Source organism: Gopherus flavomarginatus, chromosome 8 (genome assembly GCF_025201925.1).
Source record: "Gopherus flavomarginatus isolate rGopFla2 chromosome 8, rGopFla2.mat.asm, whole genome shotgun sequence".
NCBI lineage: Eukaryota > Metazoa > Chordata > Testudines > Testudinidae > Gopherus > Gopherus flavomarginatus.
The window spans coordinates 60908528-60924136 of record NC_066624.1 but is presented as its reverse complement, the minus strand read 5'-3'; the positions used below and the strand labels follow the sequence as shown (position 1 = coordinate 60924136).

Below are 15609 nucleotides of genomic sequence, written 5' to 3'. Positions count from 1 at the left end.
CAGAGGAGTGAAGTTCTGGAACAGCCTCCTAAGGGAAGTAGTGGGGGCAAAAGACATATCTGGCTTCAAGACTAAGCTTGATAAGCTTATGGAGGGGATGGTATAATGCGATTGATCTTTGACTATTAGTGGTAAATATACCCAATGGCTTGTGATGGGATGTTAGATGGAGTGGGATCTGAGTTACTACAGAGAATTCTTTCCTGGGTGTCTGGCTGGTGAGTCTTGCCCACATGCTCAGGGTTTAGATGATTGCCATATTTGGGGTCGGGAAGGAATTTTCTTCCAGGGAAGACTGGCAAAAACTCTGGGGTTTTTTCGCCTTCCTCTGCAGCGTGGGGCAGGGGGCACTTGCTGGAAGATTCTCTGCATCTTGAAGTCTTTAAACCATGATTTGAGGACTTCAATGGCTCAGACACAGGTCTGATACAGGAGTGGGTGGGTGAAATTCTGTAGCCTGCGTTGTGTGGGAGGTCAGACTAGATGATCATAATGGTCCCTTCTGATCTTAAAGTCTATGATTCTATGATACACTTATATCCTTACTAATATGTGTGAACACTGTGTGTTGCTTCTGCCTAGCCAGATGGGTTTGTTAGTATAATGGGAACAGATAAGAACAGCTACAGTGTTACTGGGCATGGTGGGAATGTAATATATGAGTGCACACTTGAAAACTGCCTTGACTCCTATCTCAAGGCAAGGTCAAGCAACCAGTTGGGATGGACAGGGAGAATTGTGGGGAAGGTATGAGAAGCACTAAGAGGGCAAAGAAATGCCTGTTCCCGACCGTAGCACCACTTCACTCCTTACCCCTCCCATGGGATACAAAGCCCCCAGTCTCACAACACTCAAAATGGACCATGACCATAAATTGTAAGAGGTGGGACCAAGGGCGTGTACTGCAGGTATAATTATGCCTGCTAAGGAGTGGGTGAACGGAGCACTGGGAACAGGCTCTGCTGTGTTGGAGCTATGGATATGCTTGCTTGAAACTAACCCCAATAAACATTGCCTGCACTTCGGTCTTCTGGCCTTCTGCTTTCTGTCTGTGTGACAAGAACTAGGGAAGGAGGTGAAGGGAATATCCCCTAACAGACACAACATTATTAAACTGGATCATGCAGTCAAGGACACACAAACAACCCTAACTCTGCCCTCAATCTGCCACTGTCCTTCCAACCCCTTTGCACTTTGTATATATGATGGAAATATTTTCATTACGGACTCTGGGGTTTGAGGGAAGGCCCACGGAAGTCTACTGAAAGATTTGCAGAGAGCCTTGTAGTAACCTTTAACTAGAGCTGGGTGAAGAATTTGTGTTTAAATTTGGCCAGCAAACCAAAAAAAAAGAATCTGAAAAAATATTTCATTTCCAAAAATGTTCAGAAATTGTCAGGCAATTGGAAAAGTTCATTTGGGGTCATAAAAGCTTCTTCATTCCAGTCAGCTCCAGAAAACATAGATACATGCATGTGTGAGTTGTCTCCCACACTTTATAACCTTTAGCCAGTGTCAGAGCACTGGCCTGCATTGTGGGAGACCCACTTCTGAATCCCAGCACTGGAGCAGGGACTTGAACAAAGATCTCCCCCATCCCAGGTGAGCAGACTATAGGTTATTCTGTGATTGGCTGCTCTCAATCTCACCTATTGAAGCTGCTCCACTTTGTACAAATACTTAAATATTCATTGGACCAAACAAGTTGACAATGGTTGCCACAGTCACTGGTTGAACGTCAAGGCGCAAGAAGCCTCTCTGATTCAATGCAGTCAAAAGAAGCACATAGAGGCTCTAATGTTTGAACCTATTCTCAAACTCACCCTCCGTACTGCCAAAAAGACTAAGGGCTTGTTTGTAAGGAGAGTTAGTACACTGTGGAACTTCTAATGTGCAGTAGCAGTGTCCACATGGCCCGTTAGCAGGTGGCAGGTGGGTGCACTGCAGACTTCCATTCCACCTTGCCACATACTAACTCTCTGCATAGGCAAGCCTTAAAAGTGACATTTTCTAAAGTATACACTGTTGACTTAAATCTGCTCCCATTGACGTCAATGGTGAATGACCAGTAACATCACCGAGAGCAGAGTCTGGCCAATGCTGAGTGCTTCTGAAAATCCCAACCAAATGCAAAAAGGAAATACATTTTTTACTGCCATTTATTTATTTCTTGGAGATTTAATTATGAGTAAAGCAAAATGAATAACTTATAATGATGAATTTCTCCACTATTTTTACAGTATTTAACCAGTTCTAAGTCGAAGATAAATACCAGTTAGAAATCAAGTCTATGGAAGGGGAAGGAAAAGTGATCAGGCGTATTTCATCATTTTTATTGAGTGCAATTTTCTCTTTAGTACAATATTCTCTGAAAGTTACATTACAAACTCTGACAATTTAAACACAATCAACGAATCAGGGGAAAAAATTACAACTGGGCAAAATCTTGTACAGACATCTCATTGACTATGTACAGGACAGGGCATCTGCTGGCCGGCACAGTGCATGTTGATGAGGTGAGGGCTCTCATCACCTCTGCTCATCAGAACAGAGCAAGACCTTGGCATGACAGCCTGACTTTGCTGTGGAGAGGTCAGCATTCATCCTGCGGTCATGGTGGCAGGGTGCTTTGCCAGAGGAAATGGAGGAGGGCAGTACAGTGGTGAGCATTACTGTCCTGTCTTCATTTCCTTTTGAGATAAATTATTGATGTATTCCCCCTAAAAAAGAAAAGAGGAAGAACAAAATAAGAAAAAATGAGTTCATTTTAATGCAAAAAAACAGCATCCAAATTCTTCACATCACTTGCGCTTCGGCAGCATAAGAGAGAGCAGCAAAGCACAGCTAAGAGATGGCATGCCCTACCTTAATTGGGTATATTGTTGGCACTAGAAGATATAATTTTGTAGGCTACAGTGATCTACAGAAGGCTCCCTGGGCTTCCGGCTTTAACATCACATATAGCACCATGCAGATGTTTAGTGAAAATATGTGCTGACTCCTTAGGAGTAAGTATCCTGGAAAATTCCAACCAGAATGCATGATCATTCCTGACATCTGTCCATAGTCATCATGACAGCTAGTCAGGCATTTCCTGCTGATAAAAGATTTTGGCAAGAATTGAAATTGTCTGTAGGAAAAATATTGATTTTGTGAAAAATGTTCAATTTGCCATTGTAAAAATTGGAATAAAATAGTTCCTTTCAAGATGAACAGATTTGGATCAAAACATTTAAGTTAGTTGAATGAAATCAAAATGTGTCAACTCTGGCTAGCATTAAACTGTGTCAGCCTGAGCTACTGCAGTCCCTCATTGGTGGTGTAATTTGAGTGCCCACTGACCTTATTCTACCCAATGGGCTGTGCTTCCTGGCTGGAGTACATCTCCCAAGATGCACCACAGTCTTCACATTGGCTGATCGGCACACTGATTCAGGGATGTTTCATGATCATGAGGCATCACGGGAAATGTAGTCTAGTCAGGAGTCTAGCCCATAAGGAAGAATAGGGGCATGAAGCACCTTAACTATAACTCCCATGAAGCACCATGGTGGCTCAGGGGGACACAATTTATCAACATTTCTGTGGTTTTTATCAAAAACAGAAAATCCAGAAAAAAATTGTAGCAACCCCCCCCTTTTTCTTTTTTACAAAAATAATACATTTGTTTTCAGCACCATTTTTCACATAGAAAACCCCCATGTTTGAAAGAGTTCTAGCAAATCATCAGTCACACTTACGGTATAAGAAAGTCCTGGTCCCAAAGGGCTCTGACAGCCCAATAGACAAGATGAAATAGGTGGATGAGACAAAGACACAAGCAGGCAGGCAGGGAGGCAGGATGGAGAGACAGTAAAAAGTGGACATCATAAGTAATTCATAAGTGTAATAGGTAGAAGCAGAAGTCACAGGAACTTCATCTCGCCAGCTGCCTAGCCATTCTCCAGTGGCAGTTTTCTGTAGGCATTACAGCACAGGGGAATTTTAAGGTGGAGCTTGGATAAAATGGTGACTTTGTGGGTTTGGATGGGGAGTTTTTCCCGGTGTATGTAAGGGTGACCAGGAGAAAGTGTGGAGATGCTCATGGGGAAAGCTGACAAGCAGGTAATGCAGGTGGAGCAAAGACCAGAGTCAATCTTGGGGTAAGATAATAGAATGCATAGATAGGGTGGGAGTTGGACCATCAAGGACTTCAAATTGTATAATTGTAGAAATGTAGGGTTGGAAGGGACCTTGAGAGATCATCTAATCTACACTCCTCCACACACCTCCATGCTGAGGCAGGCTTAAGTATACCTAGGCCATTCCTGACAGCTAACCTGCTCTTGAAAACTTCCAGTGACAGGGATTCCACAACCTCCTGAGGTAACCTGTTCCAATGCTTAACTATCCTTATGGTTAGAAAGTTTTCCCGAATCTCTAACCTAACTCTCCTTTGCCGCACGTTAAGCCCATTATTTCTTGTCCTTCTCTCTGTGGACATGGAGAACAACTGATCACCATCCTCTTTACAACAACCTTTAACATATTTGAAGACTGTTATCAGATCTCCTCTCAGCCTTATCTTCTCTCAGCTAGACAACTCCGGTTCTTTCAACCTTTCCTCAAAGGTCATTGTTTTCTAACTCTCTTATTTTTGTTGCTCTCCTCTGGACTCTGATTTGTTCACATCTTTCTTAAACTATGGCATCCCAAACTGAGCACAGTACTCCACCTGAAGCCTCCCCAGTTGCTTTTTTTGCAGTGGCTGCACATTATTGGCTCATGTTCAATTTGTGATCCCCTATTATCCCCAGATCCTTTTCGGCAGTACTGTTGCCTAGCCAGCTATTTCCCATTTTGTAGTTGTGCATTTGATTTTTCCTTCCTAAATGTACTTTATTGAATTTTGTCTTACTGATTTCAAACCAATTCTCCAGTTTATCAAGCTCAAGAGCTTGCAACTCCTCCAAGTTTGGTGTCATCCACAAATCTTATAAACATACTCTCCTCTCCACTCCATCAGCCAAGTCATTAATGAAAATAGGACCAGGACTGACCCCTGCAGGACCCCACTAGCTATGTCCTCCCAATTTGGTCCTAGATGATCATATATCTCTATAGCAAAGGAAACAACCTTTTACCACTTTCCTCCACGTTAGAAAATCTTGCAGCAGATTACTTTACTATTTACTTGCAGCAGATTCTGTTACTATTCTTTAGATACTTCCTTTTCTTCCCAAAGAAGCAATACAGCTTTGCCTGGATTCTCCTCCCCTTCCCCTCTGGTTTTTATGCTAGACAGGGGTAATTACCCCTGGCCTTCCCATCTGTGCTTGAGATTAGCGTCAGCTCTTGGCAGTTAGCTGAAATCTGTGCCCCAGGCAGTGGAGTTAGTAACAGGAGAATTGACACCCCTATTGCTCTAACGCCAGCATGAGCCATAACTTTAATAAAACGAGGTTTGCTTAATGCTGCACTGGTAATAAGCTTTGTCCAAATGCTGCCTCTTTTCCCTCTGCCTTTCTTGCACACTGCACGGCTCAATCAGTGTGTATTCTGGCATAAGAACCAAACAATTTCCTTCTCCCCACTCCTTTTCAGACCCTTGCTGAGGCTTCCAGCTCTAAATAAGAAATACTGTCAGCAGAGCCAAGCCAGGCTTTTCTCAATGAGCAGCTTCACTGGCAGGTGTTTAGTGGGGCTAGAGGTGCATTTGCCATGAGTGTAGCAGATAACCAGGTTCTGGTTCTGCCCCGCTTTGAAGTTCAGGGGTGTTTGGATCTAGGCTTTTGCTCTGAACCCGTCATCATTACGCAGTCATGGCAGAAGCACTGGACAAACACCCAGCACGCACCAAACAATATAGAAACAAGACACTACAAGGACTGCCATTGGGGTTAATGGTCTCTCTGGTTTTGACTTCACTGCCACAGAAAAGTGTGTTTTTAACCGCAGGGTAACTAAGGTTCATAAGCTATCCTGAGGTAAAATACACTGAAGGGCTGACACTTTAGTTCTACCATGAGGTAAATTCACCAAGATCAATCCCTAGAGGGGGGATAGGGCTGTTTACCTGGCCATTTACCTCATGATAAAACTAAAGTGCCTGTTGTCTATCAAGTTTTTACTGGCAGTTGCCCTGAAGTAAAAAAAGTCACTTTATTAAGCAGTGACGACAAGGCTTCTGTCCTGGCTGTAGCCAGGAGTTGAATGCAGAGCATAGGCCTGAGACTAAGTTGAAGATACTTGTGCTGTAGAGAGCTCAATTCCAGAGAAAGCTCCTCCTAAGGGGCACAGAACTACAAATCCTATACAGGTCTCTGCTCTGTAAGAAGTCCCTACTATCGGTCACCAGTAAGGACAGAAACAAGACTTCTATTACCAACAGCATAAGCCTCTACCAACTGAGGTAGAGGAACAGATCTGCTAGCTTGTAGCAGAAGGCACTTTTTCTCTAAGTGGGCCAGTCAGTAAAGGGAGAGATGGTCTCCACACATCTAGCCAGCATGGGGCAAGTAGAAAACCCAACATGGCAGCAGGACTGTACCTCACCCATCCCTTGCCTCCAGCAGGCATGCTCTAAGTGGGAGATGGATTATGTACTTAAGAGGCGAAAAAAAATTTGGGGCAGGTTAATTTGAAAAAAATAGAGGATGTTGGACACCACTTTGAAAGAATGAAAGACTAAGTACTAGGGGGATCCTTCCATGGGCAGAGGTCGAGTTAGATGGTCAAAGTTGCATGGTAACTTAATTTCTCAGCAGGACACTTCTGAATGCTAAAAACTAAACACATACTCTGGGCGTTTCAAAGGAGCTAGATGTTCAGTTTTCACTGAAAGTCACTGTGGTTTGGGTGCATGGCTCCTGACCAGGTCTTTGGAAGCATCAGTCATCAACATGGCTCCCCTTACCCAGAACTGCTGATTTGAACAAGACAAAAACTAGCTGTGATGATTGCTCAGATCAACCAGCTGCTGCTAGGCTGTCTCCCTGATGGGCCAGCTCTGCCCAGAGAGCCAGGTTGCAGGAGATAAGGGGGTGGGAACAGGGGGTAGAGAGAGTGCCATGGGCAGTGAGTGGAGTTGTGGTGATCATGCTGAGGGATCCAGTCATAGATTTGTTTGGCATGGCCATGGATAACACTCTTGGGATCAGAATTCTATGCCCGTTTTAATTGACCTCTGGCTATAGCCGCTTGAAAAAAAGAATCTGTGCTGGACAGTTGTGACTACCTAGAATGTACTTTGGGCATAGCCCCAAAGAGGAGAAGAAACAGAATGGGATTTCTGTGCCCATTTGGAATAGGCATTTGGTTCAACTTCCAGGGCTAGGAGAAGAGGAAGCTGAATAGGATTCTGAGACCCACATTCACTGGAATCTGGGCATGAGAACCTGAGATAGATTTCTGAGCAGATTAAGTATGGATTCCAGGTACAGAGGAAGATAATCCCAAAATGGACACTAGCCCGCAACACCCTCCCACCCCCCGCAATGGACCACATTTGCACCCTTAAGGAGAATGGGAAGCTAAATGAGACTTCTGTGCTCACCACAGAGACTGCCTCTCTTCAAGTGAAAAATGGCATTTTTCATGAAAAAGACTAGGAGGATTCCAGCAAAAAAGAGAGCAGTGCTGGGAGCACCTCCTACTCACGCTGTAACCAATAAGTGCAGCATGGAAGCAAAATCCCATTATTTAGCCACTTCAGGGGGGCACAGAAGCTTTTAATATCCAATTTCACCTTGGAAACATAAAGCCGCCACATTAAATAACAAAGCAATTGACCGCTGAGTAGCCTTGTTTGGCTACCAATAACTGGGGACCTTCAGCATAATTATACTAGGGCTTCTGTACTACTATCCTAACTTACTGATGCTTTTGAAACTAATTCCAGCTGTGTCTGACATTTTGCTCCTATTAAAATTCATCATCATACTGAATAAAAATCATTTTAGCCCACCTAGGTAGTAATGAAACTTTTATTTAGTAATGTAGAGTTCAGCAGAAAAAAGGGGAGGAAGCAGAGGTGAGAAAAGAAGAGTTGGGAGAGAGAAACTGAGATTAGCTCAAAAGATAATTTATATGGAAGAAAATATATATTCGTGTATTTCTTACACCAGGGTCCATTTTCAATGCCACGCTCAGATGTTAGGCCTCATGGCTCACATTAACATTAATGGGTGTAGGAAGTCTAAATTGCTGAAGAACTCTGCACTGAAAATGCATCCCAGTTATGTTTTACAAAAGGCATTACATGCCAAATATATCAGTTAAAATGTCACTTAACTGGCAGGGTCTCCCCGGGTCAGAATCTCTGTAGGGGTAAATCAGCATGGTTGCCTTGAAGTTAGTGGGGTGACAGTGATATACTGCAGCTTCAGATTTAGCCATATAAGATTAAACAATATATGTAAAAGACAGACCGCTCTTCAAGGAGAGGAAGAATGTTCTTGTGGTTTAAACCATTGCAGAGCTGTCTTTTCTTCTCAGCCCTGCCACACACTCAGTGTGTGGCCTTTGGCAAAATATTTAGGTTCAGATCCTCAAAGATCTTGAGGATCTGGGTCTTAATGTTTCCATCCCATGTCTGTAAAATGAGCATAACAATCTTGCCTTTGCCTGCCTTGTTTGTTCACACGGCAGGTGCTACAAGGCAGAGAGGGTCTCCCATTATGTGTCTGTACAGTGCCTAGCAGAATGAGAGAGAGAAAATAAAGCACAGATGACAGATGTTAGTCATGCCTGCTAGAAGACTGCTAGAAGGTGCTGAGATGTTATGTTGAGGAGTGAGGTAAAAGCTATAGACTATAATAACAAGGCGCTGAGCTCAACCTATAAGCATTACTGTAATATAAATAGTAATAACTAGGATACACTCATGAGGAAGAAGAGGCACTATACCTGGCAAAGTGCTATTGATATTGATAGAGACAAGCTGGGTGAGGTCGTATCTTCCATTGAACCAACTTCTGCTGCTGGAAGAGAGACGCTTTTGAGCATCACAGAGCTTGTAGAAAGATTGTCCTTTCCACCAGCAGAAGTTGGTCATATAAAAGACATTACCTCACCCACCTTGCCTCTCTGGGACCAACGTGCCCACAACAACACTGCAAACAACGTTTGTGTTGGTATCAATTGTATAATAATGCATCATTCATTATTTTGGGAGCAAACTGCATTCTCCCTCTTAAGGGCCATAAAAACTAGGTTGCTTTGCAGAATTATTAATTATAAATATAGTGACACTTCACAGCTGCATGAAACACATTTGATCAAGTATAACACATGTAACACATTTGACCAGTGCAAAGAAAAGATGTCTATTATTCCTGCAAGAGTTACAGGGGGAAAATGAATAGGAAACACAGGCAGCCCAAAAGCAAGCAGGAGCATACATCAGGGAAGAAATATAGAAGAACATAGAAAGGGATCCCCGGTTTGTGATGAGAGAAGTGAGGAAAGAAAGAGGGCAAAGCAATCACTGTTTCTTTAACGGTTCTCACAAGCTCTCCCCGGGGATCAGCCCTTATAAATGCCATCTCCCTGGGGAATCCCAATTGTCAATGAAGTGCAGTTTCACACTTAACAGGGAGGATAATTTGACAGCCACAATTAATGCAAATGGTGCTTTGATTCCCTGAAGGGAGGCCAGCCAGTAGTTAAGAGTTAAAACATGCTTTCTCTGTGTTAACACCGCTCCCCTGCCAGGTGTATGAGACAGAAAGCTTGTTAATTTCCAAAGGCATTAAAGAGAAAGAGTGAGTGGGAAGCCTGCACAAAGTATAAGGAGTCAATGAGGTGCATGGAAGACAGGTGAAAAGGAAAGAGCTTGTAAGGATTCAGTCTGCTGTTTCCACTGACTTGGCTATAGCAGGGCCCTGATCCTGGATGGTGCTGGACATCCAGGGAGAAGTGTTCATTTTCATTAGGGTGTTCTGCAGTTCTTCCTACGTATCTACACACTCCTTTGGCTAATCTAGACCACTCCAAGAGCAGGATAAGAGTAAAGCCTGTTAATATACTCAGGCTCCCAAATCATGCTTCTCTGAACTAGGCAAATCTCATTTAACACTTTTGCAAAGATGAGCCCCTTACAGACATTTTATGGCTCTATACAATGTGAAAATCCTGCTTAGTATCCACGTATATGTGCTGAGTTGTCCTGGAATCAATAATAAATATCACACTTTGCATTGGTATAGGGCATTGCACCTGAGGATCTCAAAGTGCTTTACAGACAAAAATGAATTCAGTCTTGCAATACCCCTGTGAGATAGGAGAGTATTACATTCCCTGTCCTGAGGCTGGGGAAATTGGGCTGGAGGAAGGTGATGTGACTTGCCCAAAGTCACAAAGGATGTCCATTGCAAAGCTGGGAAAAGGCAGCAAGGAGATAGATTTCATGAACGCAGGTAGTCATGTCCCCTCTTTTCTGTCTCATCTGAAAGGTGGCACCACCAGAAGACCAATGCCTCTTTACCCAACCATTGGGCGAAGGAATGGTTTAGTTTTAACCTTGCTTGTGGCTCCTTCCATTCTCCTTTTGGGGTCAGTGGTCTTGGAGGGCCTGGATGGAAGAGTCTTCCCTAGCCCTTGTGCAGGAGGCATAAGGGAGGAGAAGCCCCCCCATAACCCTTCCCCACCCAGGCAATCCAGGCCTTCAGTGTTGTGATCCATATTGTCCCATTTGGGTTTTCCCTATTTAATACAAAATAAATAATAAACAGATAAGTAATTAAATAAGAGACCAGTGCTCTTTGCACTGAATAAAATCCAACCCAATTAAGAAACGACCGTAGGAGAAATTGTGTATTTAATGATCAACTCTTTGACAACAGGAGCTGGGCTCTCCCAACTCTTCAAACTAATACAATCTCTGGGCCACAGAGGTGAAATCAGGATTAAGTGATTCTGAAATCCAAAGTGTGTTGGGTGGGCTCATTTCTAAATTGTTCAGGGGAAGGAACTAGGAATCCTGTGAAAATGTCTTAGCAAATTGGTGAATGGGGAAAGAACTGACTTGTGCAGGTTGCAAGCCCACATGTCTATGGTTGGCTCTAGAGAGCTCCAGTCTGCTTTTCAGATATGAAACTCCCCAGGCATCTTGCTCCTCAAATATAATACTTGGCATGGTCTGTATTTCATGCTGTCAGTCCCACTCAGTACTAATTAGCATTGATAATTGCACTGATGTAAACCATCATTTTCATGCCTTCTCTCCCCACCTTCAAAACAAGAGTTCAATTGCCTAATGAGACCCTTGAGGATAATCACCAAGATGGAGGGACAAATTCATCCTTAGTGTAACTGAATTGACTTCAATGAAGTAACTCCAGGGATGAAAATGCCCTAAGGAAAGCAAAGATTGTGGGCAAGTGTGTGTGAGAGAAAGACAACTGAAATGGAGACAGACGAGAATGGAAAGTTATGGTGATGAGAGGTAGTGTGTCCTAGTGGATAACGTACAGTACTAGGAGTCAGGAGACCTGGCTTTTGTTCCCACCTCTGCTATGGAGCTGCTGTGTGTCCCCGTGCATGGCACATCACCTGTTTGTGCCACTGTCTTCTCTTCCATCTGCTGTCTTTAAATCCTTCATGGCAGGCGGGGACTGTCCCTCACTATGTGCTCATACAGCATGTTGCAAAGTGGGGCATCAGGTCTGGCCGTTAGGCACTGCTGTAATGCTGATAATAATACAGAGACATCAGAACCAAACAGAAGGAAGAACACGAAGAAGGCACCAGGTCAGTGAGAGGGGAAGGGGAGGCAAACAAAGAACTACTTTTATGCGGCAATGGGCAAATAACAAAGTAGGAAACCTAGCAAATGCAATACCTTTGATGGGGTTAAAGCCAATAGAGAAGGAATTCCTTTGACCTGCTATTCTGCTACTGGACTTTAACCATCATGTGTAAGGAGCTAGATAACTTGATATCAGAGTGAAATTCCATTTCCTAAGCAAGTCACTGCTGGTCACATCTAAACTGCTTCATCAATGAGCCAAGGAACTACTCTGACCTGGGCTGGCAATGAAGTTCAGGCAGTATGCTCATGCAGTCATGGCTCTGCGACTATTCAGCTATTAAGTGACACTCTGCACAGTAAAGCATTATAGTATTTTTCCTGGGATAAAGGATCCTTGGATGGGAATAAACATGGATGCTCTGTCTTCTGCTCTCCCTCTTTGTTCTCTGGCTTCCTCCATCCTCTCTTCCCTCTTCTGCTGCCTTCTAAAAATGGGATGGTTGAGTGGTGAGGTTGTAAGGACAGAAGGAGCTGTTCTTCCTCTTCCTGCTCCATGAAGATGCAGCTGGCCTATGACCTTTGTTGGGTGGTGGTTTTGTGACGTCATGTCCAGTGACATGATGAAGCCAGAGGTGCTCACCAGTAAATCAGTCTCACCTCCCCTTGCTGCAGCACAGAGAGAAGAGGAAAGGTAGCCGCAATGTTTCTCAGGGGGTGTTTGCCAGGAGAGCACAGAAGGAATGACAACTGCCGCATTCAGAGCAGTGAGTAGCTGAAAGTGCTGTTGGTGTCGAGGGCGGTGTGCATTCCTAGGTACCTTGTTTGAGAGCTGCATGTGTGGGCTGGTTGAGAAGTTGGGGCAGTGAGCCAGTGCTGAGAATGAGGGGGATGGAAGTGATAAATGCCAATGCTGAGTGAACACTCTAGACAGCTAGCAGAGGATTTCCATGGGAATTCCCCAGGAAGCTCTTAGAAGAAGCCGCTGAAGCGTGCAGGCCAGGCACTGTGAAGTCCTATCAAACTCTCTGAAGAAAGTACACAGCATAACTGGAATACAGCGTGGATCCAAAGGTGAGCTGATGCACAAGGTGTGTAGTGTTGCTATTGCTGAATGAAAACCAGGAGAACTACATTTACATGAAGTGCAAGTCCATCTGCTTTCTGGAAGAAAACTTACCAGGACCTAACCAGCAGATCAGATCAATGGGAGAAAGCAAGAAAGCAAAACTATTAAGCATCAAAGGATAAATCATCAGAACCATCACAAGTTGGACACAATGGCTGGAATGCTTCTGCAGAAGCAAGTATATAGATAGACAAATATGGTGAATAGAATGAGTAACACTAAAAGCTAGAGAACACCAACTGTGAAGTGTTTCTACTCACCAACAACCTACTCATCAACAACCATATTCTGCACTTGAGAAGGAGTCAGATGAGGAGCATACTGACAAAAGGAAAAGAACACGGGGTAGCCCAACTGATAACCTCAATGAAATAAGTAAAGTGGAGTCACCAGCAAGACAAAGGAGACAAGTAATCCTGATTGGTGACTCCATGATGAGGGAGGGGTAGCTCAGTGGTTTGAGCATTGACCTGTTGTATGCTCAATCCTTGAGGGGGCTATTTAGGGATCTGGGGCAAAAATCTGTACTTGGTCCTGCTGTGAAGGTAGGGGACTGGACTTGATGACCTTTCAAGGTCTCTTCCAGCTCTATTTTTTGGGGGAGGGATAGCTCAGTTGTTTGAGCATTGGCCTGCTAAACCTAGGGTTGTGAGTTCAATCCTTGAGGGGGCCATTTAGGGATCTGGAGCAAAAATCTGTCTAGGGATTGGTCCTGCCCTGAGCAGGGGGTTGGACTAGACAACCTTCTGAGGTCCCTTCCAATCCTGATATTCTATGATAATCTGAGCTGAGATACTGAAGGGTATAAATTCTGACACACTTCCTGGGTAGCACCTTACTGGCCAAGTTGTGCCAGTGAAATCAAGCAGCTATTTGTGGAGTAAGTCACTACTCACTGTGCATAACAGTGGTAGAAGATGGTCCTTAGTGCATTTCACAGGTACATAAGTAGGACTACTGAAATCAAATTAAGAAAGGGAATTTAGGCCAAATATTGGGAAAGCCTTTTATTTATTAATCGTTAGCTATTATAGCATGAGGTTGCAAATTAGACTGGCATGGGAAATAATAACAAGCTCAACTCCTATTAGACAGACCACAAAAAAATGTACTGCACCAATATCAGAACTGAATGGGCCTGATTCTCCTTTCCCTTATATAGATGTCAGTCTAGAGTAACTCTACTGAAGTCATTAGCATTGTACCAGTGTAAAACTGGTGGGAAACTAGCGTCAACCCCAAAGTCTCCTTTTCTCCCCACTCCTGTCACCTTCTTCCATCATCTCTTCCTCTCTCTTTTTCCTCTTTCCAACCTTCATCCTCTTCCCACTTTCCTTAATAGAGTTGGTTAAAATGCTTTTGGAGGCTTCCAATTTGTTTTTTATTAAAGTTCATCTCTTGCTTCCAGTTGCTGGACCTAGCATGCACCTTCACGCACAAAACGCGTGGCTGGAATGGCACTTCCACCTGGTCAGAGCAGGACTGTAAAAGTAGCTCACTCTGCACAGAAGCATAGGAAGATGTAAAGTTAAACACCTGATCAGAGTTCAAGCATCTCAGGTTGTTTTCACATGGGTTGGCACACTTTCATGACAAATCTGCCATAAGAAAAACTTCTTTCAGCCCTGTTTTCGCGTAGAACCTGCCATTATGCTCTATTAGTAGTCATATTTCAGTAGCACCTAGAGGCTCCACTGGGCTATATAAACACATAATGAGAGACCTTCCATTCTCAAATCTGCCTGCTGCAGGGTTCTTAGGCTTTCCGCCAAACCGTAGTACCAGCCACTGTCAAAAACAGGGTTTTGGACTGTATGGATTTGGGTCAGCTCCAATCTGGCAATTTCTATGGCCCTAAATTCAAAGACCTCACAGTCTAAATGCACAATGAGTGGGATGGCAAATAGGCCACAGAGAGGTAAAGAGACTTGCCTAAGGTCAGACAGAATTTCAGTGGAAACTCTGCGATTAGAACTGAGGACATCCACTGGATCCACCCCACGGGCTCATGTTACTCTGTGAATGCAGCAAGTATTTATATATGGGGTATCTATCTGCTACCCAGAATCACCTTGGAAGTTTCTAATACTAAGTTCGTTCTCTTTCTCTCTCTCTCTCTCTCTCTCTCATCCAGGGGAATCTTATTTTGAATTTCACAAGAGGGTCTCCTTGAACTTAAAATAATTTGGAAGGCTCCCAAGTTATAATTAGATCATCATCCATCGTGGCAGGCTCTGATATAAGAGCTGCCAAATCAGATTATGACATGTAAATTGAATAACCTTCTGTAGATCACCTTACTCAATCAGAACTTTGAAGAAGCAAATATAGAACACCTGCTTTAAGTGCAAGAGGCAGATTTAAAACTCTGATCAGAATGGTAAGTCTTTAAATGATAAATTAATCACATATAACCCAAATACAGAGAAATGAAGGCGGGTGAGGAGGAGGAAGTACAAAGAGTTAGAATTTGTTTGGCAGTGTTTGAAAATCTGTTGTGGGGTTTGGAAATCCATTTCTCAAGTTGGAAACCTATTGAATTTTTTAAAGTTAAATTCAATGTTTAAAAATAATGACTTCTAAATGAACATATTGTGTTTCAAATTTATTAGCAGCTTTTCTAGATCAGAAGAAAGAGATGTAAGAAATGCAAATGTGTATACCCTAGTTGTAAATCAGCAACAATGATCATGGTAATTCACTAAAAAATGCTGTAAATGAAGCCTGAGTATTTATTCTGCTCCAGATTCCC

General features: G+C 43.4%; 1 protein-coding gene across 5 annotated transcripts in view; it reads right to left on the bottom strand.

The window, feature by feature from the left end:
* Window positions 1–2308: 2308 nt before the first annotated feature.
* Window positions 2309–15609, bottom strand: part of EPHB1 (EPH receptor B1) — a 451153-nt gene continuing 437852 nt past the window's right edge. For 3 of the 5 annotated variants that reach the window (XR_007775966.1, XR_007775962.1, XR_007775965.1), the window contains exon 17: window positions 2309–2720. The gene's annotated coding sequence lies outside the window, so the exon portion shown is untranslated. Of the gene's footprint in view, window positions 2721–10376; window positions 10684–11537; window positions 11671–15609 lie in introns of those variants that run through there. The other 2 variants (XR_007775964.1, XR_007775963.1) reach the window with 2 other exon arrangements.